This window comes from Hypanus sabinus, chromosome 15 (assembly GCF_030144855.1).
Source record: "Hypanus sabinus isolate sHypSab1 chromosome 15, sHypSab1.hap1, whole genome shotgun sequence".
Classification (NCBI taxonomy): domain Eukaryota; kingdom Metazoa; phylum Chordata; class Chondrichthyes; order Myliobatiformes; family Dasyatidae; genus Hypanus; species Hypanus sabinus.
The window spans coordinates 72,813,962-72,832,865 of record NC_082720.1 but is presented as its reverse complement, the minus strand read 5'-3'; the positions used below and the strand labels follow the sequence as shown (position 1 = coordinate 72,832,865).

The following is an 18,904-nucleotide window of genomic DNA, read 5'->3' as shown; positions in this document are numbered from 1 at the left end:
TCATTACTGTCACATTATAAATAGTTATGTAACATGGACTTATGCCTTAGTGGGAATTGCATTGAGACTGTCCACGTTCATTTCATTTAGGATCCTTATGTCCACCAAAGGGAAAAAGCTTTCATCCCATCTGTCAGTCCTGCAATTGAACCCATGAAATGTGGAAAAGACACGATTCCCATTGACATCATCCCTTGTCCTAACATATTAAGTCTCATAAAATGTCAGTTTAATCACCTCCATTTAATCACCATCAGAACTCTAGTTTTATCAAGAGATTTCACTAAAATGTCCTCATATGTGGTATATGGTGCCCAGTGCTTTTCATGTAGTGGCATTCAGCAATTTGACACCCATTACTCAATGTCAAAGATAATAATGATCTCTTCAGAGTTGCTAATAGCTGTGTTAGTGTACATAGGAAATTTTTGCTTTAATTCTTGTTTCTATAATATAAATGTTAGTGAGGCTCTCCAGCATAAAAACTCTTTTAATCATTCTTCTGAATTAATAAGCAAAGACAACAAGGGCATCTGGGTCAACATGGTCCAAATGGCTTGTTTCCGTGAGGTATCACTCTGTGACTCTTGAACAGTGAACAAAAAGATCTAAGTCCTAGTTTCTGCCTTGTTCTGAACCACGGAATCCAATGACAGCCTGGATTATCTTCCAATCTATAACCTTTATTGTTTCTTCAACAATATACAACAAATGTATATGTTGTTGTAGTGTGTTGTTGTATGTATGCCATTTTTATGATGAATTAATCTTTTTCCCAAGGATTGGTTGTATGAGATCAGGCACCCTTGAAAGCAATAGAGTTAAACACCATGGAAACAGGGTCTTCAGCCCAATCGGCCATGCCAGCCAAGTTGCCCACCTGAACTAGTCCTACTTGCCTGCATTTAGCCCATATCCCTGTACACATTTCCTATCCATAAAGGTTTCAAATCTCTTTTAAACATTGTAATTGAATCCCCTGGTACCACTTCCTCTGGCAGCTTGCTGCACATGCATACCAGCTCTGTATGAAGTTATTGCCCCTCTGTCATTCAATCTTTATCTCTTTAAATATTTCCCCTCTCACTTTAAATCCATACCTTCTAGATTTTGAATCTCCTGCCCTGCTAACTCATTCATGTTATTTATATAAGATCATAAGACCTTAAGACATAGGAGCAGAATTAGGCCATTCAGCCCATTGAGTCTGCTCCACCATTCCATCATGGCTGATCCCAAATCCCACTCAACCCCATACACCTGCCTTCTCACCTCAAATTTCACTTCAAATATACCCACAGGATTGGCCTCCAACAAAATTTGATTCACTACTCTCTGGCTGAAAAATTCCTCTTTACCTCTGTTCTAAAAGGTCATCCCTCAATTTTGATGCTGTGTCCTTTAGTTCTGGATAACCCCACCACAGGAAACATCCTCTCCACATCCACCTTATCTAGTCCTTTCGACAAATGATAGTTTTCAATGCGGTCCCCGTACATTCTTCAAAATTCCAGAGAGTACAAGCTGCCAAACACTCCTCATATGTTAACCCCTTCATTCCCTGAATCATCCTCTTGAAGCTCCTCTGGACTCTCTCTAATAACACATCCTTTCTGAGATTAGGGGCCCAAAGCCGTTGACAATACTCCAAATGCAGCCTGACCATAAAGCTCAGCGTTATCTCCTTGTTTTTATATTCTATTCCCCTTGAAATAAATGCCAACATTGCATTTGCCTTGTTGACCAGAGGCTCAACCTGTAAATTAACCTTCTGGAAGACTTGCACAAACACTCCTAAGTCCTTTTGCATCTGTGATGTTTGTATTTTTTCCCCAGCTAGATAATAATCTGCACTATTGTTCCTTTTACCAAAATCCATTATCATACATTTCCCAACACTATATTCTATCTGCCACATTTTTGCCCATTCTTCCAATTTGTCTAAGTCCTGCTGCAAACACATTGCTTCCTCAGCACTATCTATCCCTCCACCCATCTTTGTATCATCCACAAATTTTGCCACAAAGCCATCAATTCCATTATCTAAATCATTGACATATAATGTGAAAAGTAGCGGCTCCAATACTGACCCCTGAGGAACACCACAAGTCACTGGCAGCTAACCGGAAAAGGCCCACATTTTTTCCCATTTGCTGCTTCCTGCCTTTCAGCCATTCCTCTATCCATGCCAGTATCTTTCCTGTAACGCCATAGGATTTTATCTTGTTAAGCAGCGTCATGTGTGGCACCTTATCAAATGCCTTGTGAAATTTCAAATAAGTGATATCCATTTTCTCTCCTTTGTCAACACTGCTTGTTACTTCCTTGAAGAACTCTATCAGATTTTTCAGACTCAATTTCCCTTTTCAGTAACCGCACTGACTTTAACTTATTTTATTGTTAGTCTCCAAGTACCCTGAAACCTCATCCTTAATAATAGACCCCAATACTTTCTCAAGCATTGAAGTTAGGCTAACTGGCCTATAATTTCCTTTCTTTTGCCTCACTCCCATTTTATCTAACCTGATTTTACACACCTTTGTAAGGTCACCCTTCAGTCTCCAATGTTTCAGGGAAAAAACCCAGCCTATCCAGATTCTTCTTATAACTTAACCTCTCCGCTCCCAGAATTTAGGAACAGAAATTGATCAAGCACTACATAAATTTGAAGTATATGGATGCAGAATAGGTTTAATATAGATCTCCTTCCCTGGTACTTTAACTGCATTGTATATCAACAGTAATTCATCCACTGACTCCTGCTCTGTTCTCAATGCCCTTTACTTTTTGCAACAACACTTTAATAAGCCTAAGAGTGAATAATAAACCACAACTCCTGATTAGGTCCATAAACTACTTTCCAGAATCAAAATACCAGTTAATTAAATTTAGAGCATCTGCATTTTTATTTCATTATTGAAGAATTATTTTGAAAACTTTAGATCATTATTTTGAATTCATGCCTCCTCCAGAAATTTCTCTTTCCATATTACCACATTCTTTTATCTTCCACAATTACTCATCTGTGTTTTAATCATTCTTGCCTTTCCCCCAGTCACGAACTTTCTCATTTATTTTTCTCCTCTCCCCTCCTTCATCCCTAAGTATTTGTGAACTTCAGCATTTGTTTTCGCTCTAATTTTCTCCATTGCGAACAAAAGGCCATAGAGCTAAAATGTTAACATTCTCTACAGATTTTGTCTGACTTGTTATTACAGTTATTATTTATATTTTAAGATGCCTTTTCCCCTTAGGTTGGGTGAGACTGGAATGAGTAATCATAGGTTTTGGGTGAAAGGTGAAATATTTAAGGGGAACCTGAGTGGGAATTTCTTGACTCGGAGGATGGTGCAAGTGGGGAACGAGCTGCCAACAGAAATGCCAGGTACTTATCCAGCTTATCCATGTAAGAGAAGTTTGGATAGGTACATGGATGGGATAGGGATGAAAGTATATGATCCAGGTGAAGCTAAATGAGACAAGGTATAAGATCTGGTTGGCATGAACTATATGGGCAAAAAGGCCCGTCATTTTGGCAGCTCAATCGGTGTCAGGAGCACCGCACAGTGAACAGGTCACATTTGGGTCGTCAATGCTCATTCAAAACGAGAGTGTTGTGGGTGATCGGTGTCATTCCGGTGGCACAACCAGCAGCGGGACCAGCACAGAGAATAGTAATTTGAAGTACGGAATGGACAAGCAGAACAGCCATTGTTGGGAATGGGCCAGTGGTGAGAGTGGGAGTGTCAGGATTTGGATCTAAGCAGGCTTCAGCTCAGGCCCTGGGAAAGTTGTCCAGGTGAGTTTCTGTGACGTTTCCCTTTTTTCTTACTGCGTCAGGGGTACTTAGTGTAGTTTAAATGGCCATTGTGTGTTCTTCATGGCAAATGTTAGAGTCCTGGGAAGCCCAGAGTCTCCCAGGGAGCTACACCAATGTGAAGGACATCCAGCTGCAGCTCCTTGCAGACCATGTTAGGAATCTGGAACAGCAGCTGGAGTGAGGAGATCATCAATTGGACTTACAAAGTAGTACTCACCCTGAAGTTGAAGGAGGGGGTAGCTCAGTGAAAGTCAGGAGAAGGAATTGGAAGGTGAATAGGCAGTTAGTGCAGATCAACCGTGGCCATTCCCCTCAATAATTAGTATACCATATTGGATCTCCTAGTGGAATGCCACAAAGACTGTGTTACTGACACTGAGCATGGGTCCATTGTGCAGAAAGGAAAGAGATAAAAGAGGGGAGAGGTAGTGATAGGGGACTCAATAGTCAGAGGAACAGACAGGAGATTCTGTGGAAGTGAATGGGACACCCAGATGGTATGTTGCCTCCCAGGTCCCGGAGTCAAGGACGTCTCAGATCACGTACACAGCATTTTGGACGGGGCAGAAGAGCAGCCAGATATCTTGGTACACATTGGTACCAATGAAATAGGAAGGAAAAGCAAAGAGGTCCTTAAGAGAGAATTAAGAGAGATAGGCAGAAAGCTGAGAAGCAAGACCTCCAAGGTAGTAATTTCTGGAATGCTGCCTGTGCCGTGCACCGGTGAGGGTAGAAGTAGGATGATGTGGCAGATTAATGTGTGGCTGAGAAGCTGGTTCAGAGGCAGGGCTTCAGATTCTTGGATCATTGGGATCTCTTCTGGGGGAGGTATGACCTGTACAAAAGGGAATGGTTGCACTTGAACCCAAGGGGGACCAATATTCTTGCAGGCAGCAACACACTCAAAATGCTGGTGGAACACAGCATTTTGCGTGTGTTGTTGTTTGAATTTCCAGCATCTGCAGATTTCCTCGTGTTTGTTCTTGCAGGCAGGTTTGTTAGAGCTGTTGGGGAGGGTTTAAACTAATTTGGTAGGAGGAATGGGAACCATAGTGAGGGGACTTAGCTTAGGACGGATGTTAAAAAAGCAAAGGTAGCGTGCAGTTCGACTGTCAGGAGATGTAGGCAGAAGAGTACAAAATTGCAGTCAGCAGGGTGAGTATCAGTACATTAGGGATGCAGAATCAAAGAGGGTAGCAAATAGAGTACTCAAAGTGTTTTACCTCAATGCACAGAGCATAAGAAATAAGGTGGATGATCTTGTTGCACTTTTACAGATTTTCGGATATGATGTTGTGGCCAACACTGAATCGTAGCTGAAGGATGGTTGTAGTTGGTAGCCGAATGTCCAAGGTTATACATTATATCGAAGGGATAGGAAGGTAGGCAGAGGTGGTGGTGTGGCTCTGCTGGTAAAAAAAAATGGCATCAAATCATTACAAAGATGTGATATAGGATTGGAAGATGTTGAATCTTCATGGGTTGAGTTAAGAAACTGCAAGGGTTAAAGGACCCTGATGGTAATTATATACGGGCCTCCAAAAAGGAGCTGGAATGTGGGATACAGATTACAACAGGAAATAGAAAGGGTGTGTCAAAAGTGCAATGTTATGATAGTCATGAGAGATTTTAACGTGCGGGTTAATTGGCAAAATCGGGTTGGCAATGGAACTCGAGAGTGAATTTGTTGAATGCCTACGAGATGGCATTTTAGAGCCGTTTGTTGTTGAACCTACTAAGGGATCGGATATATTGGATTAGCTGATATGTGATGAGCCAAAGTGATTAGTGAGCTTAGGTAAGGAAACCCTTAGGACACAGCAATCAGAATATGATTGAAATCAACTTGAAATTTGATAGGGAGAAAGTAATGTTTGACGTAGCAGTATTTAAGTGGAGTAAAGGAAATGAGAGAGGATTTGGCAGAAGTAAATTGGAAGGAGATGCTGGCAGGGATGACATCAGAGCAGCAATGGCTTGAGTTTCTGGGAAAAATAAGGAAGGTGCAGGATAGATGTATTCCATAAACAAAAAAAAAATACTCAAAAGGGCAAAATAGTACAACTGTAGCTGACAAGGGAAATCAAAGCTAATGTAAAAGCAAAACATAGGGCATACAAGAAACCAAAAATTAGCAGGAAGATAGAGGATTGGGAAGCATTTAAATACATATAGAAAGCAAATAAAAGAATCATTAGGAAGGAAAATATAAAATATGAAAGCAAGCTAGCAAACAATTTCAAGGTAGATAGAAAAAGCTTTGCAAGCATATAAAAAATTAAAGAGAGATAAGAGTGGATATAGGACCACTAGAACTCAGAGAAATAATAACTGGGGAGAAGGAGACGTCTGATGAACTAAATTATTATTTTTCATTAGTCTTCACTGTGGATAATACTAGCAGTGTGCCAGGTGTTGAAGGGTGTGAGGGAAGAAAAGTGAGAGCAGTTACTATTACAAGGGAGAAGGTGCTCAAAAAACTGAAAGACCTACTGGTAAACAAGTCACCCGGACCAGCTGAACTGTGCTCCAGAGTTCTGAAAGAGGTAGTGGTAGAGATTGTGGAGGCATTCGTAATGATCTTTCAAAAAACACTGGACTCTGGCATGATTCTGGAGGAATGAAAAAATGTAGATGTCTCTCCATTCTTGCAGAAAGGAGGGAGGCAACAAAAAGGAAATTACAGACCAGTTAGCCCTGCCTCAGTGGTTGGGAAGATGTTGAAGTCAATTGTTAAGGATGAGGTTACGGAATACTTGGTGACACAGGATAAGATAGGACAAAGTCATCATGGTTTACTTAAGGAAAAATCTTGCCTGATGTATCTGCTGGAATTCTTTGAGGAGATTACATGTAGAATAGATAAAGGGGATGCCGTGGATGTTGTATATTTGGGCTTTCAGGCAGCCTTTGACAAGGTGCCACTCCTGAAGCTGCTTACTGAGTTAAGAGCCCATGGTATTACAGTAAAGTTACTGGTATGGTTAGAGCATTGGATGATTGGTAAGAGGCAGCAAGTGGGAATAAAGGGATCTTTTTCTGGTTGGCTGCCCGTGACTAGTGCTGTTCTGCGGTGTTTGGTGCTGGAACCGCTTCTTTTAATACTGTATATCAATGATTTAGATGATGGAGTAGAAGGGTTTGTTGCCAAGTTTGCAGGTGATATGAAGATTGGTGAAGCGCTAGGTAGTGTTGAGGAAACATGAAGGCTGCAGAAGGACTTAGATAAAGAGAATGGGCAAGAGAGTGGCAAATGAAATACAATATAGGAAAATGCATGTCAGGCATTTTGGTAGAAGAAATAAAGGGGGAGGAAATCTAAAAAATCTGAGATGCAAAGAGACTTGGGATTCCTTGTGCAGTATACCTTGAAGGTTAACTTGCAAGTTGAGTCAGTCGTGAGGAAGGAAAATGCAATGTTAGTATTCATTTCAAGAGGTCTAGAATAAAGAAGCAGGGATGTGAAGCTGAGACTTTAAAAGGCACTGGTGATGCCTCACGTTGAGTATTGTCAACAGTTTTGGGTTCCTTAGCTTAGAAAGGATGTGTTGGCATTCAAGAGGGTTCGAAGGAGGTTCACAGGGATGATTCCGATAATTAAAGGGATATAATATGAGGAACGTCTGATGGCTCTGGGCCTGCACACACTGGTATTTATAAGGATGAGGGGGTATCTCATTGAAACCTTTCAAATTTTGAAAGGCCTAGACAGGGCCCATGGTGGGGGAGTCTAATGCAAGAGACCACTTCTTCAGAATAGAGGGACATCCATTTAAAATAGAAATCCAGAGTAATTTCTTTAGCCAGAGGGTTCTGCATATGTGGAACTTGTTCCCACAGGCAGCTGTGGAGCTAGGTCATTGGATGTACTTGAGGCAGAGATTGAAGGATTCTTGACTGGCCGCAGCGGCAAAGATTATGGGCAGAAGGCCGGGGAGCGGGGCCGAGCAGAGTCAACTATGATTGAATGGCAGAGCAGGCTCGATTTGCCTAATTCTGCTCCTATGTCTTATGGTCTTCTATACCATAGGTCCATGACTCTATTACTCCAAGCACTGACATGAACAAACACCACATGCATAAAAATGTTGACTCTTAACTAATGTCTCATGAAGTCAGAATATACAGTCCATGGTCATAGAAGAAAGTGTTACAATAGGAGGTCACTGTTCTAAACATGCTCAGTTCAAACTATGTCCAAAATGTGAAGATATTCAGATTTCCAAACAAGAATAGTGACACACTGTGCATTTCTGCTTGAACATCATTGAGTCCAGGAAACAACCAAATAAAGGTGTTGAATACACTTGAACTCAAAGAGAAAGTATTTCATACCTAATCATATGGAAGACTGAACCTCTGTAGCGATAAGGAAAAGTTGAGTTGTCCCATAATTTGGAGCAACAATGAAAACTTCCTGACCACTTTCCGTATTTAATGACCCTTGATAGCCAACACATTTTATGCCTTCAATCAGAAGATGCTAGCAGCCTACACATTATGGAAGATGGAGGGTATCAGAATCAGACTTTAATCGCCAAGTACCTGTACACATACAAGGAATTTACTTCCGGCAGATGTTGTCTCTCTGCTCGTAACAGTTGATAAATATAAATGAAAATATAAATTATACATACAAGTAGTGCAATCCAAGTAATAGTTAGCCGACAGTTAACTGTATAAACAATAATTTCATCAAGAGCACACATGTAGATGGTATTGTTGATAGATTCACTGCTATGCTGAAGCAATTATGGCTGGATAAATGGCAGTTAAAGAGATGTTATCTAATGATTATGAGCTCTTGGAAAGACACCTATGATGTTAGTAGTGGTGAAGGTGAGGAAACACAGAAGATCAATGAGATATAACCACTTGATCAATAATCAACTACAGGTACTCCAACTAACCCACAGAAATTATAACCAAGGCATGATTAAAGAAAACATATTTGCAGCAATTGTTCAGATAAAATAACACGCAAAGTACAATTTGTGTTCATTTCCTGTTATGATCTTAGCAATAAGGAAATTGGGCCTGGCACTTCCTGTTGCAATACACACCACAGGCAGTCCCCCACGTTATGCCAGGGTTCTATTCTCACAAATGTGATCATAATTCAATCGGCTCGCTTGTCAAAAATTAACAAAAACAGTGTGTGGAATGGGGTCACAGAAGCAGCTGTGATGGAACGAAACAAATGGCCACCAGGGGGCCTCACAACTCATCGACTGAGCGAGTGACCTGTTCTGTGATCCCAGCTCAACTTCACTCAAGTCAGTCACCCTGATTGTTCTGGTTCGCTGGTGGTTGTCAGGGTGGAGGGTCGGGATAGGGGAAGGAAGAATGGGGAGAGAAGATGCATAGAAATGCCCAGTGCCCATTTGACAGAAGATACCTGAAGCCTTGCAACAACCATCCCCACCAATCTTGCTGGTCTCCCAGATGCTCATTCATTGTATGGGTTGTCTATAAGTTGGGCTTTTGTAATCCAGGGAGGATCTGCAATGCAGGAGTTATTTTTCTTCTGTATTGAGGGAATAGGATGAAGTCATCAACCCATTAATTATTTACCAAGAGAAACTGGATCAAAAGGTCCCAATTTAGGACATTTTTTATGAACTCAATTTTACAAGGGTTACAATCAGCATGAATTAAAGAAGCCTCTCGGGACATAATTTGTGTGTTGAAAATTATCTTGCATAATTTCTGTTCAGATAAATAACTGTTGGCAACAGTCTTCAATATAGACAAAAGGCATCTGTGAACTGATATAGGCAGAGGAGAGATTCAATGGTTGCTGCATGTTGAAAGGGTTTAAGGCCCAGAGACATAGGGCATCATTGACCTGCTTCATGCTTAGGATGGGTAGTAGACTCTCCCCTGGGAAATCACTGTTCCATTATCCCAATATCATACCCCACCCCCCGCTACTCCACCGCTTCATCTCAATCGACTTTAGCTCCTTGAAGAGATACATTTGAGAGGAATGACCCATTTCCCTTGGGTAAGTGTGCAATGACCTTTAATACACCATGTTTTTTAGGTATATGAGTATCGCATGAAGGAGCAACATTTATTGACTATTCCTGGTTGCACTTGAGGAAATGGTGAGCAGCCTTCTCGTATTGCTGCAAATATTCTGGCCAAGATCCTTCTAGAGCTATTGGATAAGGGGTTCCAAGATTTACACTCAGGATCTACATAGGAGCACCAGAAAATATTTCTAAATCAAGATTGGGTGTGACTTCAAAGGGAATCTACCAGTGATGGTATTCCCATGTACTCGCTGCCTCTCTTAGTAGATAAGATCATAGACTTGGGGTTTCCTGTCACTGCACTGTGGGTGAAAAGCTACAGTATGCACTGTAGATGGTATACAGTACATTGCAGTTGCAGTGTGCCAGCAGTGGAGGGGAGCAGATGTTTCTGATAGGGTGCCAGTCAAGGAGGTTGCTTTGGCTTGGCATCACACTTCTTGAGAGCTATTGGTGCTACTAGCATCCAAGAGAGTAAAGAACATTCAATCACTTAAACAGCTAAGATATAATGGAAATGAGCAATATGTTTCTAGTAGTGGGACAGTCTAGGACCAGAGGCCTACGGTAGACAAGAAAGCCCCTTTAGAAAAGAAATGAGGAAGAATTTCTTTAGCCAGAGGATGGTGAATCTGTGGAATTCATCGCAGCCTGCTGTGGCACCTAGGTCATTGGGTACATTTAAAGTGCAGGTTAATAAATTCTTAATTAGTAGGGGCATCAAATCGTACAGGGAGTAAACAAGCATTAGGGATTGAGAGGGAAAATAAATCAGCCATGAGTAAATGGTGGAGCAGACTCAATAGGCCAAATAGCCTAACTCTGCTGCTGTCTTATGTCTTATGGTGTACTCTACACCTGTGTGCTGTAGATGGTGGAAATGCCTTGACATCAGAAGTGAGTCATTCACCACATAATGTGCATCCTCTCACCTGCTCTTCCACTCACAGTATTTCTGTTGAGTTTCTTGACAATAGTGACCTTCAAGAATGTTGATGATGAGGCTCTCAGCAGATAGTTCCAATGAATGTGAACAGTAAGCAGTTTGACTTGCTAAATGAATATGGCCTTCATCTGGCTCTTCCACGACTTAAAAATAATACCTGAATTTTGCCTGCAAACATCAGAACCTGGATGTGAGCTGCTTCATTTCCTGAGGATCTGTAAAGGTAGTAGGTAACTGAACATTACATAATCAAAAAATATGACTTTATAGAGAAAATAATCATTGACGAAGCAACTTCAGATTCCACCATGGAACGATAACTGGGATAATTGACTCCTTTGTGCAAGGTGCTTGATGCCCAGTAACTTCAGTTTGACCAGGACATCTTGATGCCAGCAGTCAATTGCTGTCTTACTGTCAAAAATAATCACTTTTACTTCATAGCTGGAAACCTTTGGTTCACATTTGGATCAAGACTGGGATGGACCTTAACGTTACTGAGTATAATTGAAAACCAGAAGTAACGTCTCCTTGTAGATGACAGTTTCCATCATTTTGTTGATGAATATGAGGAGGTCAACTGGGCAATAATTAGACTTGTCTTTTTTTTTAATGAAGAGAGCACCTGGGCAATTTTTAATATTGTTGGGTAGATGCCAATATTGTAACGACACTAGAGTGGATTGGCTAGCAGCTCAGCTAGTTCTAGAGCACTGGAATATTGCTTACTCCCACGGCCTTCACTATATCTGGTATTCTCAGCCTTTTGCTGATACATGGAGTGAATCCAGTTGGCTGCATGCTGGCTTCTGGAAGGATGGGGTTTTAGAGGAAGCCAAGATCATCTGCTTGGCACTTCAGGCTGAACATGACTATGAATGCTTCAGCCTTTTTTTTAACAGTCATTTGTTCTGCCTCTGTGTCACTGAGGTTGCAGATGTTGTAAGACTAGAATTCTAGAGGAACTCAGCAGGTCAGGCAGCACGTATGGAAATGAATAAACAGTCAACGATTTGGGCCGAGACGCTGCATCAGGACCAGAAAGGATGGTGAAAGAAGCCAGAATAAGAAGATGGGGAAAGGGAAGGGGTACAAGCTAGAAAGTGACAGAAGGTGACAGGTGGTGGTTGTGCGAGATGAAGTAAGAAGCTTGTATGTTGTAGTTGGTAAAGGGCTGGAAAAGAAGGGATCTGATCAGAGTGGATAGTGGACAATGAGAGAAAGGGAAGGAGGAGGGCCACCATGGGGAGCTGACAGGCTGATGATGTGGAGAGGAATTAAGAGGGGTTGCAGGGTAGGGAATTGAAGAGTAGGTAAAGGGGGAGAGGAAAAATTAATAGAAGTTGAAGAAATCAATGTTCATGCCATCAGAATAGAGGCTACGCAATATGAGGTGTTGTTCCTCCAACCTGAGAGTGCCCTCTTCATGGCAATAGAGGAGACCATGGGCTGACATATCGGAATCGGAATTAAGATTGGAATTAAAATGGTTGTCCACTGGGAATCCTGCTTTTTGCAGATGGAGGAAAGGTGCTTGACAATGTAGTCCTGAATCTACACTGGATCACACCAATGTAGAGGAGCCTGCGTCAGAGCACAGGAGATAGTAGATGACCCCAAAAGTCTCACAGGTGAAGTGTTGCCTCACCTGGAAGGACTGTTTGAGGTCCTGGTTGAAGATAAAGAAGGAGATGAATTGGCACGTTTAGCAGTTCTTTCGCTTGCAGGGATAAAGGCCAGGAGGGAAATTAATTTGGAAGGAAGAATGGACAAGGAAATCAAGGAGGGAGCAATCCCTGTGGAAAGCAGAGAATGGGGCAAGGTAAAGAATTGTTTGGTGCTAGTCTCATGGGGCGATAGGTGTGGATGAGAGGAACTCTATCCTGATTAAGGTGGTGGATAGATGGGAAAGCAGATGTACAGGATGCTACAGAGAAAAGTGCAGTGCAAGTAAATAATAATGTGTAAGATCATAACGAAGTAGACTTTGAGGTCAGAAATCCAACTTGTCATACCAAAGAACTATTCAATAGTCCTACAACTGACCTTGTGCCTGTTGACCCTGTTGATACATGCTTTCAGGCTTTTGTATCTTCTGCCCAATGGAACAAGGTGGAAACGTGAATACTTGGGTCGATGCAGTCTTTCTGGCTGCTTTACCGAGGCAGCGAGAAGCACAGACAGAATCCACAGAGAGGGGCTGCCTTCCATGTACAGCTTTGATCTGTTTTGCTGGTTATGGAATCATTTAGCTCTGTCTACTATATGCTGCCTTTGATACTCACTACACAGATAATCCTAGATTGCTGCTTCGTTAGACAGGCACCTCATTAATTTTAGATATGAATGCTTTTGTGCCCATTATGCTTTTCTGCACTAGTCATTGAACCAGGATTGGTCCCTTTGCAAGATCGCAATGGCCAATTGATCAATATGTCAATTTACGTGGTTACCGATTGTACTTGTGAAAGATTCTGCTACTCTTTGTTCTTATTGTTCCACAGCAACTCATAGCTGCCCAGTAGAGAGCTGCCAGATTTAAGTCCATCACATTCAGCATTGTGCATATGTGCTCAGTGTGAAAATAGAATTCTGAACCCACTAAAAACTCTGCAGTGATCATGTCTACCAACAGATTTTGAGCAAATACATCTGCCATACAGTTGCAACATTAGTGAACCTGCAGATGCTGGAAATAAATAAAAATAAATAAATAAAAAACAAAAAACACAAAAAAACACAAAATGCTGGCAGAACTCAGCAGGCCAGACAGCATCTATGGGAGGAGGTAGTGACAACGTTTCTGGCCGAAACTCCTGATGAAGGGTTTCGGCCCAAAACGTCGTCACTACATCCTCCATAAATGCTGTCTGGCCTGCTGAGCTCTGCCAGCATTTTGTGGGTTTTTTAATTTTTTTTTATTTATTGCCATACTGTTGTCTTGCCAGTTCAAGATCAAGTAGATTGGTGCTGTCTCTTTAATAAAAGGCAATGGCTTTGAAAGACCAAGTATCTGATCTCATTGTAACTTAAGGGGAATAAATCACAATAAAATTCTTAACAAGCAAGAACATCCCAATTTTGGCAATTTGTTGGTGAGTTTCTATTTTGTGTTAGTTCCGAATTTAATAACAGTTTAGCACCGTGTGCGCTCAGTGAACGCACTCCATATACATGCACACAAATGCACAGCCTTGTCATTTTGCTGTTGTTGTGCTGAATGTGTGCACTTTGTTGTCTTCCTGGTATATTTTCATCGTGGATCCTAAAAAGTTTGGATTTGTGGTGCCTTTCCCACCATACACAGTGGAATATTCCATTCCTTTAGTAATGGAGATGTGTAAATGTGTATATATACTGGATTAAGGTATTACTTCTATTTATTTTGTGAAATAATTTTAACTACATTGTGGGGTGCATCATATTCTAATTCATGTGCAGACTTAAATTAACTTTGTGAGTGATTAAAGGTAGTTAAAAGGTGCCTAAAAACACAGGACAGACCACTCTCAGTAACAGAGTGAGAGAGATCGAACTATCAGGAGTTCATACTGGACAAAAGTACTAAGGAGCTATTTATTGTGTTTTCTGGTAGATACCTTTTTGTAAATATTGGCAGTATTTTCACTAATTTAGCTAATTTTTGTAAGTTTGTTTTTTAATGCACCTAATAAATATTCTTGCATGGAAGTACTAAGCAATTCCAGCCATCTTTTTCTTTAGTCAAAACTAAACATATCGTAGTACACACATAAAAAGTAAGGTGATTATGATTTTGCAAATGAACTACTCAATTAGAATTTAAGTTGTATAAACCAATGGAAAATGGTTTTTAACTTACGGGGCATACAACAACTTTGTTGTATGCACAGAGAGCCAATTATTCAACTATTTCCATAATTCTAATACTGCTCACTCCCAAGGAATTTAGACTGCAGATCTTCCACTGTATTTTGTATTATCTCCACACAAAGTTTCTGAACAAAACTGGCAACTTTCTTTGTTCCCAGATCCTTATTATGTATCTCATTTTTATCACCTCTATTCTCTAGTGTAACCACAAATCTCTCAAAGCTCTCACTCACAGAAAATAGTGCAGAGTTTCAGCTTTAGCTTTAGCAGTGAGGCCAAGAATAAAGAAACATGCCAGGGGAAAAAGGCTCACCCACCAACAGAAGAATAGGCTTATTAATCTTTTCTAAATTGGTCCTATTTTTCAACATTTTCTCCTTCAGAAAGAATTGTTTCATAGGTAAGAAGGGAACTATATGAATGTGAAAGTGACCCAAAAGGGACAACAATATAGGACCCTTCACAAATAGAACTAATTTTATTTTTCTATTTTAATTTTCAAGATCTTCTTCACCTTCAGAAAATCATACTAAATATTCCCTTCAGTCCTCACCCATGTACATCAATGGGTAGGACAGAGGGTAACACATCCAATAGTTCAGGTACTTTTCAGAGGAAATTAGATAACTGCATCAGGGAAGAAAAAAAACACTACGCACTGCTGAGTTGTCGAAATAAATATTTGTGGAAGGTTCAAGTATGAAGCATAACCGCCAACATGTAGAATTTGGGCTGTCTCTTTGCTATGTAACCATATAATGTTTGGCACCCTCATCTTTCATTTAATCTCTTTCCATGAACTCCCAGTGTCTCAATACACCTCAAATGCCTCTCGTTTCTAAAGCATCAAAGAACCCATTTCTATCTCCAAGAACCTTATTAATGTCGAGCATCTCATTTATATAAATAAAGAGCCTAATAAAAAGTGTTCCCTTGTTGTCCAAGGCTTTCATCTCTTGCTGTGTGGCATAATAATATCACACCTGTGACCAAATAACATCTGGAAACAACATATTGAAGAATTCTAATCACATTTTTTCCTCTAAACTGTCATTTCATAATTAGTTTAGCTTCAACTAACTTAGAAAACAAGACGCTCCTCATAATCGAAGATAGAATGTTGAACCAAATCACAAGCAGCAAATCCAATCACTACTGGCATGGCTAAAGTCCCCTAGGTCGATCCGCTCATTTACAGCCACTGATAAGTTTTACATTCACTCCTAAACCCAAAATAAAATGAAGGCCAATAGCTCCCAGAAGGAGGTGCAACATGCAATAACAGTTGACCTAACTGCATTAAGATTTGTTGCCAGGGGACAAATGCAAAGAATTCTTAAATTAAGAATCTCCATGATAGTGCAGAGATTTACTAGTGGCCTAAAAAGCCATTACAGCATTGCTATTGATCTCACTGTGAGCTAATGAATGATTAAAAGGGCACAGGTACAGAAACTTGCAAATCACCCTATTTTATTTCAAGGTTGTAAAATCTTGATCAACTTTGTAACTGTGAACAAACCAGAAACGTAAAATCAGGAAGTTAATAATAAACACAAGAGACTATACAGATGTTGGAAATCCAGAGTAATATGCACAAAATTCAGGAGGAACACAGTAGATCAGGCAGCATCTATGAAAGTGGATAAACACCTGATGTTTCTGGCTGGTAGCTTTCGTCAGGATTGGAATGCAAGGCAGAAGAAGCCAGAATAAGAAGTTGAGGGTTGGGGAAGGAGTATAAGTTGGAAGACAATAGGTGAAGCCTGGTGAATGGGGAGGAGAATGAAGTAAGGGACTGGGAGGTGATAGTTGGAAAAGGTAAAGGGCAGGAGAAGAAGGGATCTGACAGGAGGGGAGAGTTGAGTATGTGAGAAAAGGGAAGGAGGAGGGGCATCATGGAGTGCTAATAGGCAGGTGAGGAGGAGAAGAGGTATGAGAGTGACCAGAGTGGGAAATTGAGGAAGAGACCATTTAAAATAAACCATTCTATACATTATTAAATTCAGATTTTTTTCCCCAATATACGCAAAAGAAAATAATACAACACATTCTTTTGGTCAACACAATCTGAGGTTGAGTGAATATGTTAGTACCATAAGGTCTGTAATAAAGAAATATTTCCAAAGGACAGTGCCAATTGCTTAATACAAAAGCAAACACTGAAATCCTCAGAATTAAACAGAACCTGCTGTATATACACAGCAGCATCTGTGGATAGACGCAGGGTGGGCTTGAAGTTATGCAATAATTGTGCATCTAGCACGGTACACTTTCAATATTTTATTTTGTTCATCTGTGCAAATAAGAAATGTGAACATGGAGACCACCAGGCATTTGCAGTGGCATAAAACTTACACAAAATTATTTTGTACTAACAAAGCCCACAAAGAGCACAGAGCACAGGCCATTCACACCAAAACACCCCTCTTTTCACCGTCAGCATCGCCCTTGCATCATTTGTCCTCCACCCCTCATTCAAGCCATCCCTCAGGGCATGATATACTGCTCCAACACGCAACCACAATCTCTGTCTTCCCTTCTAGCTGCCTCCTTCCCAACCTCTATCAATACCCTTTACCTCATTATCTGCTAAACATTGTCCACTAAGTTTGCAATTGCGGAATGATAGCATAAGAGGGGTCCTCTGAGCACTTGTGAATGCACGGCCTAATCTGTCACATATATTTCCTTGGACCTTATGACCCTTGCATAATATGGGTCACCTGAGCTGGTCCTGTGTGGTGTGCCTTCTCGGTGACTGGAAAACTTTGAAGTCAAAGGAGTTTTGTCCAGGTCAATAAGATTTCTAGCACATTGCAGATCTTATTTTGAACATTGTATTCAGTTCATCTGACCTGAAATATTTACCCCTAAAAATTCTCATTCCATAGATGCAGCAAGAGCAGCTTATTGTTTCCATCAGTTCCCGAGTTTATGCATGATTAATCAAATCATCTTCCAGTCAATGCTAAGCTTGAAGCCAATTATCCAAGGGTCCTCTGAGATGTGGCCTTAGTGTCTTTGGAAGGGGTGTGTGTTTTGGCTAAGCATTTGAGTTACAGCCAATAGCAACAATAGAACATATAAATGCTGACTTGCCTGCATTCTGTGGTCAGTCTGTGAACAGTTTCTCACCCTTCCTCTGTGTCAGGTAAGAAAAACAAGTTGTTTACTCCTGAATTGGTGATGACCAATCGGAGAACAGGAGTGGCATTAAAGTTCATAGAAGAAAAATCTGAATGATCAATTAAAACTCCACGAAGAGCCATATTTTAGAAGTGACAATGATTTCAAGGCTACAATTTAGACTTTAATAAGGGAAAAGCTGGTAATATTACAGCAGAGAAAGAGACAAATGAGAAATTGCCTGCATGTCTCCCAGCTGATGGAGACTTGATTAACAGGCACTTAATGTACTTTTTTTCTCTCTTGCTCTATATATCAGAGTTTGATGTCAGTCACATCATTATCTGAGAAGTCCCTGACAAATATCCTTTCATTTCCAAAGTGTGGTTAGGTTGCTGGACAGTTCAAAGTACATGGATGTCACCATATATTACCCAAAGATTCATTTTCTTGCAGGTATTCACAGTAGCACAAAGAGATACAATAGAATCAATGAAAAAATACACAGGAACAAAGCTTGACGAACAACCAGCGTGCAAAAGATAATCTGTGCAAATACAAAAAGAATAAGTAATAAGTAAATAATACTGGGAACATGAGTTGTGGAGTCCTTGAAAATATCCATAATGAAGAAAGTGTCTTAGCACACAGTCATGGTAAGTCTTTTTTAAACATCATAGATTCAAGAGACTCACCATTTTCTGAGTTAGCAGCCCCAGTTAAGAAGTCCTCCTCCTTAACCAGGCAGGAAGCACTTCCTCTGTCTTGGCACGGCCCCTATAAAATAAAAGACAAATTTTAATGAATACAGACTCATCCACACCCCCTGCCCTTGCTGTTCTCACTGGCAATGTTCACAGGTGTTACTAGAATGCAAGTGGTTTTACTTTAATTGCAATAATACTTGTGGTGAACTAAAATAAAAGCAGGAGACAACATTTAAGGTTAAGGATGAGCTTGATATGGAACAGCAACAAACAGTCAACCAAACTTATAGTAGCAATGTGAGTTGAAAAGTGAGCAATGCAACCTGGAGCAAAACTTTGTGAACAAAATTTCCCCTGCTTAAGCTCAGATTCAAATCAGCAAATAGTGCCCCAAACAAAATGCAGATATTCA

General features: G+C 40.6%; 1 long non-coding RNA gene across 1 annotated transcript in view; it reads right to left on the bottom strand.

Annotated features, from left to right (window-relative positions):
- The window catches only part of LOC132405192 (uncharacterized), a 501,791-nt gene that overhangs the window by 453,817 nt on the left and 29,070 nt on the right, over window positions 1-18,904 (bottom strand). The window contains exon 2 of the long non-coding RNA XR_009515786.1: window positions 18,481-18,562. This is a non-coding gene — a long non-coding RNA (uncharacterized LOC132405192). The remainder of the gene's footprint in view (window positions 1-18,480; window positions 18,563-18,904) is intronic.